The sequence below is a fragment of the Acinonyx jubatus genome, chromosome B4, assembly GCF_027475565.1.
Source record: "Acinonyx jubatus isolate Ajub_Pintada_27869175 chromosome B4, VMU_Ajub_asm_v1.0, whole genome shotgun sequence".
In the NCBI taxonomy this organism is placed as follows: Eukaryota; Metazoa; Chordata; class Mammalia; order Carnivora; family Felidae; genus Acinonyx; species Acinonyx jubatus.
The window spans coordinates 64,703,409-64,719,430 of NC_069387.1; the positions used below are offsets into that span (position 1 = coordinate 64,703,409).

At 36.2% G+C, this 16,022-nt stretch overlaps 1 pseudogene; it reads right to left on the reverse strand.

The window, feature by feature from the left end:
• Positions 1-10,464: 10,464 nt before the first annotated feature.
• On the reverse strand, positions 10,465-11,717 carry LOC128311020 (glyceraldehyde-3-phosphate dehydrogenase-like; annotated as a pseudogene).
• Between the last annotated feature and the right edge of the window lie 4,305 nt (positions 11,718-16,022).

Sequence of the window (16,022 nt, forward strand, 5' to 3'; positions counted from 1 at the left end):
TTCTAGATGTATTTCCTGTTGTTTCAGCTACTTGAACACATTTTTAGCAAGATCTTAAGGCTGTGTAGGACACAGAATCTTTATCTGCATGTTCATTTGTATATATGTGTACGTGTGCGCATGTAAGTGTGCATATATATATATATATATAGTCACAAAGTCTGCATTTATAACAATGCATGAGCCTCTGTGTATCATGTTTTGTATTAAAAGCTATAATACCCACTGAAACTGAATTATCTGAAGACGAGAAGATGAAACCCAGCATTCTTAGTCCATTACAAGGCACTTTGCAATCTAACTTGGTTGACATATCAGAACTCATTTTGTACACACTAACATAGGAACAGTGTTCCAGAAATATTGAACGATCTGTTTTTCCTTGAGTGTTGTAAGCAATTTTGCTCCTCTGTCCTTTTTGTTCAACCCATTTTCTCTTCCTGAAATATCTTTCTCCATAATTTTCTCCTAGTGAACTCCTACTCATCCTTCAAAATCCAGTTTAGCTATCACTTCTTCCTGGTACCTGCTTCTGCTCCAGAATTAATCACTTCATGTTTGATCATAATATTATACTTTGTATGAGTTTTTCTTATAATACTTATATATTACAGTATAGTTATTTGTTCCCATGTCTGTAAGCAACTATGGGTAGCTTATTTCTTTTTATCTTTTTGCTTTCATACCTAATGTAATGGGAAAATACTTTGCTGGCAAAATACTTTTAGGATGGAAAGAGATTTTAGCAAGCAGCAGTTCAATAGTCTAATTATACAGATAAAGAAACCAAGGACTGGGGAGGTTTGATGACTTGCTAAAACTCATACATGGTCAGGGGCCTAAGCCAAATTGGAATTTAGTTCTGAGCCATTGGAGTGCTGTCATGGTATTTTTTTAAGTGTGTAAACAATGCAGCAGTGTCTATCTATAAATCTGTATTATGAAATGCCTCATATTTTTATGGATTTGGTGCTGTAATTAGTACCTTTCCTTATGTAAGCAATGATGTCCAAGTTTTCCCCATGTAACAAGAAGGTGGTAGGATTGATTTTAGTTTTATCTTGAATAAATAATGTCAGAAGGATATTCTATTTTACACATTCCCCCCCCCCCTTTCTCCATTTAAGGTGGCAAAACTCATGAAGTCATGCATATACTCATTGTGGGCATTATTTTACCTCTTTTCCAGGGCTGTGTGGTTTGTCAATTCCATTTATCATAGGGTGACAGAAACTCCCTGCATGCTAATTCCTAAACCGGAGGGTCAGGGGGTCCACAGTAATGTCTTGCTCATAGTCACTGACTCAGCGTAGGCAGAACATGGAGAGATGGGTGATGCTGAAGGCCCAGAGTCGGCAAGGTTTTCCCTTTCTCCAAAGAACCAGGCACACAGGGTGCCTGGGGACCTCAGTCAGTTAAGCGTCCAACTTCAGCTCAGGTCATGATCTCCTGGTCTGTGAGTTCAAGCCCCGCGTTGGGCTCTGTGATGACAGCTCGGATCCTGGAGCCTGCTTCAGATTCTGTGTTTCCCTCTCTGTCTGCCCCTTCCCTGCTTATGTTCTGTCTCTCTCTGTCTCTCAAAAATGAATAAATGTTAAAAAAAAAAAACAGCAAAAAACAACCAAACTTCAAAGAACCAGGCACACAAAGACAGTAAAAAGAAAGTAAAGAACGTGGTGACACATTTCCATTTGCTCTATACCTCTCCTGAGAAGAGACAATGAGGGACAATGATAAGAAACAACAGGCTGATAATCTATAGAAATCAGAAAACTTGTGCCTAGACCTAGAATCTCTAGTCCTGTGCATAAGGCAGCTCCCTAATTTTCAACTTTCCTCAAATATAGAATAGGAAAGTGGGACAATAATAATTCCAAAAGGCAGTAGAGCTCACGAGACACACTGAGGTAGGTACATCATGTATATCATTTTATTTAAAAGTGTAACAACCTTCAGGAGTTCATATTATTGTCCCCATTTTACCCACATATGGTAAAGAAGTGCTAGAGATGGGACTCAAGCCCAGCTCTGCCTTCAGTCCAAAACCTACAGTCTTAACCATTATGCTATTCTAGTTTCACAACTGAATGATATAATGGAACTTTACCATCAGTCTGAATGTATGCTGTGGGTGACTCAGCAGAGATATTCATTAGCATTCTTCTGGGGAGGAGGTCACCTTCCACTCAGCACCCTAGGTTTATGCAAAGAACATCAGGAAAACAATGTAAGTGCAATGCAGGCATATGTACAGACCACATTTCCATTCAACAGCATCCGACTTCTGAGACAAAGATGTAGGCTTCTGGGCTCTAGCACAAAGTCATGTACTGTGCAAGTGCAGTCTTCAAATGTCTATTTTATCTTCTGTAACTCTCAATTTTATTTCAGAAATCAAGAAAATCTACATTGTTCTACCCCATTACAAAGAGGGAAGAATAAGCACAAACATGAATAATCTCACACAATCCCCATAAATAACACGTAAATGAGGCAGTATATATAGAGAGGCACACTAGCAATCATTGAGACAAAGCTTTAGAAAGAAAAAGAAAAGGATACAACCTGACCTTGGCTTGAATTTTTGATGTTTATATAACTAGAAATCTTCTTTAGCCAATATATAGCTGTTGCCCAGTTATGTCATAAGTAAAAAGGAAGGCATTAAAACAAACAAACAAAAACAGAAGAAATGGAAGGAAAAAACAAAAACAAAAACAAAAACAAACAAAGCCTGAATTGGGAACTGAGAATTATTTTCTCTATTTTTTCCTAGATTTCTGGCTTCTGTGTACCCATGATTAAACCATGTCCTTTCTCTGGACTACATTTTTATTTGTAAAATGAGGAGATTAGGCTAGATTATTTCTACAGCCTTTTAGATTTGTTCTACATTCATGTGTTAAACAAATGCACTGCTATGCTTGTGATACTGGAGGATGCTCACATACAGTGATTTATTGATTCATTCATTCAACAAACACTTATTGGGAGTCTATAGTGTGCCAAAACTAAGCCATATGATCAGAATCCATCAGAGAACAAAACAGAACAACTTATGCTTCACTTTTTGTAACTGTGACCTTTCCTTTCAAGCCATGCACAGAAATAAGAATCCGTGTAAATTACTTTTGGGAATCAAAAGTATCAAGTAAATGAGAAGTCTTTCAAAGTATCATTCTATCTCAGGAAACTAGTTTCAACCAACTGTTACTCAATCTCCTGTCAATGCCATGTTAAGACAGGCATTGACAATGCTTGTCAATGTCATGATGTAACGGGTACCTTCCTCCAGGGCCAAACTTTGTTTTCCAATTCCCCTATGTCAGTAGTGCTTGAGCCAGTCTAACCTGGGCCACCATCTTATTTGGAGTGGTTTCCTTGTTCATTGGTTCGCTCTGTGGCCATCTCTACCAGGGTCACCTTTGGTCCTTCCTTTGTCTACTGTCATGCCTTTGGTTAAAGTTCCCTTTAAAACACTGCTATCACCTGTTATTCTTATCACATGGAGAGATCATTCACATCAGTCACTAGCTATCACTTAGGGAGGGAACTTTTATAGAAAAGAAACAATACACGCCTTCTCCAAAGGATCTTCTTTTACTTGATTTGCAGGGATCTATCATCAAAAGTCAATAACTCACCTCAAATGCAGTGGTAGACAATATTATGGTGGAAATTATGGCTGTGAGAAGGCCACTACCTTGTTGTACAAGCTCAGGCAGGGTATTCGATCTTCAAGTCTCAGATTCCAGTGGAAAAATATTATGTAACTCAAAGTGTTGTTATGAAGACTAAATAAAATAATATGAAAATGCCAACCACCTATTCCCAAGTATTACACAGATGATACACCCATCATCTTTGTAAGAAAGGACACCATAACATGCAAGTGAATAGACAGTCATAAGTTATAGAAGAGTGTTCAAATACAAGAAAATTTTCAATGATGGAGATAAAACCTAAGGAAGGTGAACTTATTTATTCACTAACTTTTTAAAATTTATATAGCAGTTTCAACATAACAAATGCTAGTTTCCTTCCCTAATATCCTACCCAAAGTTCCATAATGAAATCAACTGTTTCTCTAGATGGACAACTCTAGTTTTCTAGGTGTTAGGAGCTCTTATCTCATTTCTCTGTCTGGCTCATCAATGATCCAAAAAAGCAATCTTAGTGAAGGAAATGTCAAGAACTGGGCTTAAGTCATGGATTTACCACTTTGTCCTCTACATATCTTTAGCATGTTGACATATCTGGATCCAAATTGTTTTAGCTATAGATTACCATAGCTGCTTTTACCAATCTTTTCAGGTTTTATGTAAAGAGCAAAAACTCATCAGCTTTGTATTGGACACTTTTATCAATATAAGTGATATTGTTATTTCTCTATTTCAAATAGAGTTATTTGAACATATTTAAATAAAGTAAAATAGTTGTTTATTATATATATATTTATAATGAGTAAATCCAGATTTCCTTTCTATTCTTAAAAAAAAACTATAAATTAGAAAGAAATTAAAACTTGGACATGAAAACACAGGAAATAGCACCATCATGAGACAAGCAGTGTGATTACACCATTTACTGAACTAAATGTATATGGTAGGAAGAAGATGCCACTCCCTCCGCAATAAAACATGAATTAGCAAATTTGATGTACAGAATATTATTGGGGGAGGGTATAAATGGTATTTTATTTTATTTTGTCAACCATTCTATATATGCAATTAAATCATTTTCTGTGATACTTGTACCAACATTAAAATTCTCCAGCACACTATGAAAATATGACTATTTTTATTGTATATTTCTAGGGTGTACAGTATGACGTTTTGATATACATATACCAAATGTGAAATGATTAACACAATCAAGCTACTTGACACATCCATAACCTCCTAGAGATATGACTGTGTATGGTAAGAACATTTAAGATCAATGCTTTCAGCAAATTTCAAGTATAAAATACACTGTTAACTGTAATCACCATTCTATATATATTAGATCTCCAGAATTTATTTATTCTGTATACCTGAACCTTTGAATCATTTGACCAGCTATTCTCATTTTCCCCACCCCTGATCCCTAGCACCAACATTCTACTTTTATAAATTGAATTGTTTTTTAGATTCCACATATAGGTGAGATCATGCATGTTTTTCTTTTGTCTCTGTTTCATTTCACTTAACATGATGTCCTCCAGATTCATTTGTGTTGTCACAAATGGCAGGATTTTTTCTGTATGAAGACTGCAAAATAGTCCATGTGTATATATACACTATATTTTCTTTATCCATTCATCTGTCAATGGACACTTATGTTGTTTCCATATCTTGGCTATTGTGAATAACGTTGCAATGATCATGTGAGTAGAGATATCTTGAGACCCTGATTTTATTTCCTTTGGATATATACCCAGAAGCTGGATTGCTGGATCATATGATTGTTCCATTTTAACTTTTTGAGGGACATGTCATGTTGTTTTCCACAGCAGCTGAAAACTTTTACATGTCTACCAATGGTGTATAAGGGTTCCTTTTTCCCCACATCTTACCAACACTTATCTTTTCTATTTTTGATAATAATCAATCTAACAAGTGTGAAGTGATATTTCACTGTAGTTTTGATATACTTTTCCCAGATGATTAGTGATGTTGAGCACCTTTTCATATACTTGCTGGCCATTTGTACATCTTTGCAACATCCTAAGTTTTCCAGCTTCTTTTCCAGACCAAATGTGTCTATTTAATTTTGTTCTGTTTTCTGATAGTGGATGTTGAGCCAGATTGTGATATGGTTAAGCTAAATGCTTTCAAAGGTGTATTCAATCTATAATTAATTAGCCATTAAACACCACTGGAAATATAATCATAGGGAGAAGAATGCATTTATCATAAGAAATTCTCTCAGAGTAGTCCTAAGTGTAGTTGAATGAGATTCCCCTTTATTGCCATTTAAACTGAAAGCAAGGGGTTGGGCCAAGGGACGAGGGACAAGGGATGTGAAAATGTAACCCTAAACTACCTTGGAAGGATACTATTATCTGCAGGCATTGTTTGACTAAACTGGTTATACTGGTTTTCTAATGCTGCTGCAACAAATTATTACAAACTTAATTGGTTAACAACAAAAATGCATTATCCTACAGTTTTAGATGTCAGAAGTATGAAATGGGTTTCACTGGGCCAAAATCAAGTTGTTAGCAGGAATTAGTTCTTTCTGGAGACTTTAGGGAAGAATCTATTTCCTTGGCCTTCCCAGTTTCTAGCGTCCACTTGCATTCCCTGGCTCGAGGTCTCTTTCTCACATCACTCTCACGTCTGCTTCCATTGTCACATTTCCTTTTCTCACTTTGACTTTCTTCCCTCTACTTTATAAGGACCCTTGTGATTGCATTGCTAGCCACATGTAAATATTTACATTTTAATTTAAATTATTTTATTTTATTACTGTTTATTAATTTATTTTGAGAAAGAGACAGAGAGTACATGACCATGAGTGTGGGTGGGACAGAGAGAGAAGGAGACAGAGAGAATCCCAAGCAGGTTCCATGCTGTTGGCACAGAGCCTGATGCAGGGCTTGAACCCACAACTGTGAGATTATGACTTGAACCAAAACCAAGAGTTGGACACTTGACCAACTGAACTACCGAGGTGCCCCTAAATTATTTTAACTAAAAGTCTAAGTTCATTAGTCACACTAGTACCATTTCAATACTTAATAGTTACATATAGCTAGCAGCTGCCATGTTGAACAGCATAAAATTGAACATTTTCATTACCATAGAAAGTCCTGGACAACACTTATTTAGAATATACTTACATGTATCTATTTATCTTTTTAGATTAAAATAAAATGCATAAATTTAAAATTCTTATGGGATATCCTGTATCTTTAGTAGACATCCACTAACCTTCAGGGATTGAAAGATACTATGACAGATGGTAGGCCATTAGTAAAAGAATTATTCCTATCTTGTTAACTGCTTTCCCCTTAATCTTACTGCTTAATAAATACTTGTTCAAAGACAAGAGTTCCCTATTTAAAAAGAAAGCTGTTTATATAATTCTCAAAACTAAGGAGTTTTGTAATGGAGTAAACACCTTGGAAATAGGAGTTTGGATATATATACCTTTTTTTTTGTTAGCAAACATTACATTAATATATTTTAGATAAATACTTTTCACAAAGCTCATTATGCTCCCAATATGTTTATTACAAATAATGATGAACTTGAAGTTAGAAAGTCTGCCCTCCAGCATAACTGAGTTAACTTTTCCAAGCCTTCTTATTTGTGACATTATACCCCACATTATGGTTAAAAGGGACTATAGAAGAAATTACTATGTAAATTTGAGAGCAAATCAAATTAGAATTATTGGTATGCTATGAATAATGACCATCAAGTATTAGGTTAAGATTACTTTTTCTTACTTAGTGGGCACTGTCATAATAAAAAACTTCATGGAATTTAGTATAGTACAAGGGTTCCAAACATGTTTTGGGTGTTTTTGTTTTGTTATGATTTTTTAGAGACAGAGAGAACACAAGTGGGGGAGAGGGGCAGAGGGAGAGAAGAGAGAGAGAGAGAGAGAGAGGGAGAGAGAGAATCTTAAGCAGGCTGTACACTCAGCTTGGAGCTTGACTTGGGGCTTGATCCAACAACCCTGGAATCATGACCTGAGCAGATATAAAGAATTGGATACTCAACCTACTGAGCCACCCAGGTGCCCTCAAACATGTTTGTTTTCAACATCAATGTCTTTGCATATCTCATAGCTTCACCGAATAAATTTGTTTCTGCAGTTACATACAAATTGAAGTTTTATTTATGCAGGTATGTATTTATTTATTTTTTAATGATTATTTATTTGCAGAGAGAGAGGGGAGAGAGAGAGATAAAGTGAGCATGAGCCAGGAATGGGCAGAGAGAAAGGGAGACAGAGAACCTCAAGCAGGCTCTACACTATCAGCACAGAGCCCAGCATAGATCTCAAACCTATGAACCGTGAGATCATGGCCTGTACTGAAACCAAGAGTTGGACACTTAACTGAATGAGCCACGCAGGACCCCAACAAATTGAAATTTTAAAAGTTGAAACTTTCTTTAATGAAACTAGGTATTTGGTTGTAAAGGAACCCTAACTTTTTTCATTACTGTAGTTTTTTGTTTTCACACAATGAAATTATTATGTCATTTGAAAAATTATCCCTATGTTTTTTTTTGTAAATGTATGGCTTTAAGAAAACCAAAACTTCTATTCCTAAGACTATATTGACAAGAATCTAAACATTTCATCTGTATCTAATTGTATAAGCTTTACATGTTGGCATTTAAGAATCTTCCTGTAATAGAAATAGCTGTTATATATTATTGATGTATTTCTGAAAAACTGAGATAAACTTATCAATGATGAAACCGATGCATGTATCCTACTTTATGAAAAGTAAGATATTTCATTACTTGGATGTTTGATTTACCAAAATTACAGATTTTATTGAAAATTCTATACATAACGTTGGTAAAATATAATGGAAAACTTCTATTTCTCTCAAGAATACTCTGATATATTTATATTTCTCTGGATTTGAGGGGAATAGTCTAAAACTGTGTGTTATCAAAATGCAAATGTAACATCATATTGCCAGGAACCTACTCTCTCCAGCAGGAAATATAGAGCACAATAATTTAATTCATGCTGGAAAATGATACTTTCCATTAGCACAGATTTACTTTCAAAAACAAATCAAGTATTGACTTAGAAGTAATCTCAGTCCTCATCTTTTAAAAGATTCCATTTTTCTTAGAGTGCAAGTACTTCTAAAAAAGTATATAAGATATAGCTATATTTCTCTTAACCACATCAATTTTGGCCAAAGTTTGATTTGATTTATCTTGAAATATAGGTAAAGTGGGCAATACCATGGACAACAAAGCATGGAAAATACAAATACTTTTGAAAACCAGTAACTCTTAAAGAGCTGGTATGCTGTCTCTTATCCTGGAACCTAGAGTAATGTTGATGTCCTTGCACAAAATGATATATTAACACATATGACTGGCTGCCATTGGGATTTAAATGGCCTATTTTAAAACTGTGTGTGTGTGTATGTGTGTGTGTGTGTGTATTTCTCTGTAGTTTTCTTCTGAAAATCAAATTTGAAAGAACTTCTTCAAACCTTTCACGTTTTTATACATCTTTACCTTTCTGCATGCTGCTCTTGTACATAGCTCTCCATCCTCCCTCACTTTTTTTTCTTTTTTTGACATTTAACTAAATTATATCATTCTTTACTATAAGCCTAAGCATCTTTAGGAAGTTTTCTCTAATGTTAGGAATAAACAAATCTGGTTTATGAGTATTTTTGCAGGTGCGTTAGTTTTCTCAAAAATTTGTCAACTATTTTTATCTTCTATAGTTAATATATTAATCACCTATTTTATTGAATCACTATGTATCTAAGTCTCTCAAAGATTCACACGAAGCTTTTTTTTCTTTAACCAAATTCTACAAATGGATTTTCTCTAGCAGTAAAATAGTTAAAGCTTAGATTCTATGTTTTGTACTTGCAGTAATTCATTGATTTAGTAAGCAAATACTGCAGTGTTTTAGAATTTTAATTAACAGGTCATCTAAAACTTAGAAGAACATAAAAAAGACCAAAATATAGTTATAGGTTCTCCTTATAGTAAAAGTAACTGGTCCAGTTGGGCTGACCAAATCTTTTAGGCTTGGAACAACTATAGTGCCTAGAAAAACCTTCTAAGACACAAATAAAAGATGTTATGCTACATTTTGCTATTCTTCCAAAATTTCAGGTGTGAAATAAATGACAAATTACCTGCCTGCCACACTAAGAAAGGAGAAAAAGGTAGAAGTTCCAAGGAGGAGGATTTTCCAACAAGTTTAACTCTTCTGGATATAAGTGATTCATCATATACACATACTGTTTGAAGTTGCTAAAAGAGAAAGACAGTGATTTGGACTAAGCTGTTAGTGCTCCCATTTTCAGATTTATCCTTACACATTAATAATATCAATATCTCCCAAAGTAGAGATTTAATTACACTTTCCAAACAAAGCAATAAATTTGTGAGCATACTTAAAACTGTCATAAATAATTAAAGCTAAAATATATTCTTCAAATAAATGAACTAAGTAAATCTATGTTGCTATGTCCTTGGTATAGTAACATGGGAGTTTTTAATCACTCATTTGCTAATCAAAGAAACATTTTAATCTTGATGGGGTATCCCTGAGTTCTAGTTTATTACCTTATTTTAATAAGGCAGGATACATTTTTCATGAAATGTTATTTAAAATGGCATTATGATCAAGTTATTTAGTAAATATTTACTGGAAGCATGTCAAGCACAAGACTCATCACTCACTCAAGCTTCATCAAACTATTTTCTGGACTGAATCAGTACCAGATTCTTCGGCAAAAGGCATTTCACAGTTGGGCAAATGGCTTCATGGTGTTTCTGGTTTCCTAGAACACAATCTATTCCCATCTCCTCAAGTAATCCCCAAAGCCTTTATTTGTTTGTTTATGACTGGGTACAGTGTGCTTTATTGATGGTACATGACAAAGTAGGGCTTCCTAAGCCCCTCCACTTCTTCAGGGGGGTCTGGGATGAAACTGTGCAGGGGTCAGGAGATTCTCAGTGTGTTGGGGGATGAGTTGGAGCAAGAATTTCCCAGCAGCTGAGGCCTTCTCTCTTCCTCTCTTTTTCTAGCTGGAGCTGGTAGTCCAGGGGCTCAAGGAGGCCATGTGGACCATAAAGTCCACCATCCTGTTGCTGTAGCCAAATTGATTGTCATATCAAGAAAGAAGCTTGACAAAGTGGTCATTGAGGGAAATATCAGCCCCAGCATCAAAGGTAGAATGGGTGTCACTGTTAAAGTTGCAAAAGACAATCTGGTCCTTGGTATAGCCCAGGATGTCTTTCAGATAATCCCCTAATGTTTGCTTCACCACCTTATTGATATCATCATATTTGACAGCTTTCTCTAAGACTGCAGAGCAAATCTACAACTGACATTTGGGGATGGGGACACAGAAAGCCATGCCAGTGTGCTCCTATTCAGATCAGAGATAAATTTGCCCATAATCTTGGCAGTGCTAATAGAAGCAAGGATGATATCTGGAGAAGCTTCATGGCCATCATGCCACAGCTTCCCAGAGGGGCCGTGAGGGACCATCAAGTGCTGGCACGGACTGTGTACATGAGTTCCTCTACCAGGCCAAGCTGTCATGGATGACCTTGGCCGAAAAGTCCAAGCACTTGGTAGTGCAAAAGGCATTTCTGACAATCCCAAGGGAGTTGTCAAACATCTCATGGTTCATACCCATCCTAAACATGTGGGAATCAGCAGATGGGGCAGAGATAATGACCCTTTTTGTTCCACCCTTCAGGTGAGCCATAGCCTTCTCCAAGTTAGTGAGGACACCAGGGGATTCAAAAACACCAGCATCACCCCATTTGATGTTGGGAGGATATTGCTCCTGGAAGATGGAGATGAGCTTTCCATTAATGACAAGCTACCAGGTTTCAGCCTTGATTGGGCCATTGAACTCACCATGGGTGGAATCATACTGGAACATGTAGACCATGAAGTTGCAGTCAATAAAGGGGTCACTAACAGAGACAATATCCAGTGTCAGTGTCAAAAGCAGCCCTGATTACCAAGCACCCAATGCAATCAAATTAGTTTTCTCTAATATTTCCCATCATGTCTAAGGAATGTGACCTGCACTGCTCAAGAAGGTATGGCTGCTTGCATAATGGGGAGGAACAAAGAATCCCAGTGACTTTAACTACTTTTATTCTTCCCAAACATGGGTGATATTATATCCTATGATATCTCCTAGCTCTCTTTTATTTATATTTTTCTCCCATTTATTCATTCATTCAATAATTTTGGAGAGCTACTGTCTGACCCCTTGGAAGACACAGAACATGTTACTTATTATCAAGTGTGTACATAAATAATTTTTCACTGATAAATAATTCTGGCAAGATAACCACACTATATTAGGTAGCTTTACAGCAATAACAACCTCAAACAACATTTATTTTTCAATCATATTACATATAGATAGCTGTGGGTGGGCTACTGTGACTCAACTCTTGGTTGCATTCCCATTTCAGAACTCAGGCTTAAGGAACAGTCCCTTTTTAGGACTTGACATTCTCATGGCAGAGGGAAGAATACAGGAAGTAATTGGGCAGTGGCTTTGAATACTTCTGCTTAAAGTGATACACAGTCAATTCTCTTTATTCCTAGTAGTTATGTTCAAACACTGAATGAGCAAAAATCGAACCATTGCTCTTAAAGGACCTGCGAGCCTCTGCTGACAGTGTTTTGTCAACCATTTGAGTTATATAAGTGTTTTTGCTGAAACCCTTGTAAAATGAGCCAGTGTCATCATTATTGAAAACCTGCTCTTCACATAACCTTCTCCTATATAATACTTAGCAGGTATTTAAAAAATTCCATCCACATCTTCCTGATCTGCAGAACCTGCCCCACTTGCGAGCTCATTTTTCATGCTGTTTCACCTTTTGAGACGTATGATCCAGACAGTATGAACTGATAGGGTTTAATATTTTCCTGACCCTTGTTACTGTGCCTTTCAACAAGGAATCCCCAGTAAGAGAAGTATTCCTACAGATCAACAAGCCAGGAGGGGGTCCACAATCTCTTTCATAGAAGCAACAGCCCACCCTTTCTCAATGAGAAATATCCAGAGATTTGGTGCCCTGGATAAGCTTCTTCTCTAGTGCAGAAGTGTAGGGGGAGATTTAATAAATCAGTGAATTATTGGTGGCCTTGAACTATTTCCCAATAGATTCAGTGTCCTAAGTTAGCACATTTGTAGAGTTCTATCTGCAATGGAGGAAAGAATGTGTGTTTATGTTAACCCAGGTCATAAACAATAGCTAATTTTAGTTGAAATAACACTGTTGATATTCACAGGATCTATATGGTTTTGAATGCTGCCCTCATTATTTGTTGTTTATATCACTGTTATAATTTTTTTTTATATCTTAGTAAGTAAATTGGAAACTATTAGGTTTACTGGGGGTCTTGGCAAACTATAACCAGTGAGTCAAATCCTGCCTGCTACTTGTTTTTGTAAATACATTTTTATTGGAATACAGCCATGCTTTCTGTTTACATACTGCCTATGACTGTTTTCACACTACAACAGCAGAGCTAAGTGTTGCAGCAGAGACCATATGGCCACAACACTGAAAACAGTTACTCTCTGGATCTTTACAAAAAAATGTCTGTCAACCTTGGCCTTATACTAATGGTAGATGTGTCAAAAAAAAAAAAAGCCAGTCAATAGTGAAACTATGAATAAACAGGTTGAAAAAAGAATATCCTTCCACAGAAAGTATATTTCCAGGGCTTCTTGCCTAGGTCAGTGACATTGAATGTAAGCTGATTACAAAGTTGTGCAAGCAAGGAATGCAAACACGTTTATGATGATTGAACATTCTGCATTAAGGAAAGCATGTAATATTTGGGAAAGCTGTTATATTTACATCAGATTGGAAAATAATATGTTTGTGAATAGGTTAATTTGAATCGAAATATTTTGATCAACCATTTAGCATAGTAATTATCTTTGATTAAAATATTTGAGTTTGGCTAATTAGAACATGAAGAGTCTATCTGAGAGACTTGTACTTATGCCCGTGAAAGATTATGCACAGAACTGTACACTGAAAAAGAGTGAATTTTATTTGTATAAATCATATCTCAATCAACCTAATTTGTTTATTTATTTTTTAATTTATTCTTTTAAAGATCATATATCTGCATAGATATTTTAAATTATAGTAATTAACATAAGTTTTATAAAAAAGCTTTTCGACTGCCAGTATTATTGCTGTTCAAGTTAAGTGATAACAGCACTGATAGCATTAGAAGTCCAGAAAGAACAATTCAGTTTTTCTCCACTTAAAAAAAAAATTCTGGGGCATCTGGGTGGCTCCGTCAGTTGAGGGTCTTGGCTCAGGTCATGATCTCACAGTTTTGTGAGTTTGAGCCCCTGTAGCTCTCTTCTATCAGCGCAGAGCTCACTTCAGATCCTCTGTCCCTCTCTCTCTGCCCCTCCCTCTCTCCTGCTGGCACGATCTCTCTCACTCTCTCTCTCTCAAAAATAAATAAACTTAAAAAAATTTCTGCCTGAAGAGCTGGTTACAAGGTTTGTTGATTACACCGTAAGAAAGTCACCACATGTGCTTGGGAATAAGACACGCATGAAGAAGAGCTGCCCAGGAGAGCTACTAGATGGCATAGAGAAAGAGCTCCTTCCACCTACAAGCATATTTTATGGCTGCCCCTGCCTTATTGGAGCTAACACATGCCCATTTTCTGAGGAATTTGGTCAGGTCTTGCTTTCACTGCAAGGAACCATCTGACAAAGAGGCTGCGAAGATGGAGAACCAGAACCATCCCCAGGCTCTCCCTACAATTTCAGAGTACCCACATTCATGAGAGAACAAATAAAATTTGCCATTTACCCACAAGCCACATCTGTTTAGGCTAGCTTGGTAAATAACTTTTCATTCACAGAGCACTGAGTTCTCAAAAATAAAAGAAAGGGCAAACTTAAAATTTTTTAAATGTTTTATTTATTCTTGAGAGAGAGACAGAGCATGAGCAGGGGAGGAACAGAGCAAGAGAGCAACACAGAATCTGAAGCAGGCTCCAGGCACAGAGCCTGATGCAGGACTTGAACTCACGATCCCTGAGATCAGGACCTGAGCTGTTCAACCAACTGAGCCACCCAGGTGCCTCAAGAAAGTGCAAACTTTAGATTGACTGTTGACCACTGTATTAAATGAGGTGGGCCAAATGGAAACACTGTGCTTGGATATTTATTACATTACATTTTTCAGGTTGCCACTTTGAAAATAAGTTACATTATATATCTTTTGGACATAATACGGAGTTTTTTTTTCTCTTTAACTTTGCTTTTTTAAAATGTTTTTTGATGTTTATTCATTTTTGATAGAGAGAGAGCGCATGAGCAGGGGAGGGCAGAGAGAGGAAGAGACAGAATTCAAAGCAAGCTCCAGGCTCTGAGCTGTCAGCACAGAGCTTGACCCGGGGCTCGAACTCATGAACCACGAAATCATGACCTGAGCCAAAGTCGGATGCCCAACTGACTGAGCAACCCAGGAGTCTCTAATTTTGCTTTTTTAAGGTAAATTTGCATTTATCACAAGGTATGGAGTGTTTCTCAAACTACATATGGTAAAGAACATCAATACAAAAAAATAATGGTAATGCAGTATTAATATTGAAAATAATGAGCTTTAAAAACTAGAAAGAGCCAACCTGGTGGCAGTCTTGTTAGGCAGATTTTGAGTGCTGATTGATAAGCAAGGCTAGAACATTTGTTTAGGAAACAAGTCAGTTTAGGAAAGGAACAAACTGGTCCTGATTTTGCTAAAGTTGTCAGCATCCTCTAGTGGAAATAAGTTTTTGAAAAACCACTTCTTTAATACAGAGATCTATTTTAACTATTTTTGCACAAACATATCATCAGTCATCAAAACTTGGCTGTTATAAAAATTAAAACTTTGAGACAGTAATAAACAAGGTACTATTTCATTTCATTGTATTAAATAATTGTAAATCTTTTAATATGGTTTGTTGTCTCATTCAGAAAAGCAATACAAGACAAAACAAGACTGAAAACAGGGACCAGAGAATAGGAACTACTCCTACAACGTCTCTGCTTTGCCCAGTGAAAATAAAATCCAAATGAGGGTTTCTGCATTTAAATTTCATTAATGAAAATTCAGGTTATCTCTGTACTCACTAAATTAATATCATACAAATAATTCAAGAACAATATTTTGAATGTATGCCAAACTTTCAGTTGGTGCAGGGCACCAAATGATCAGTGTAAGGGTGTTCTGTCTTCTTCTAGCTCTGCCTTTAAAATGAAAAGAGAAATAAGTAAATAGAAAGCCTCTTAAATATTT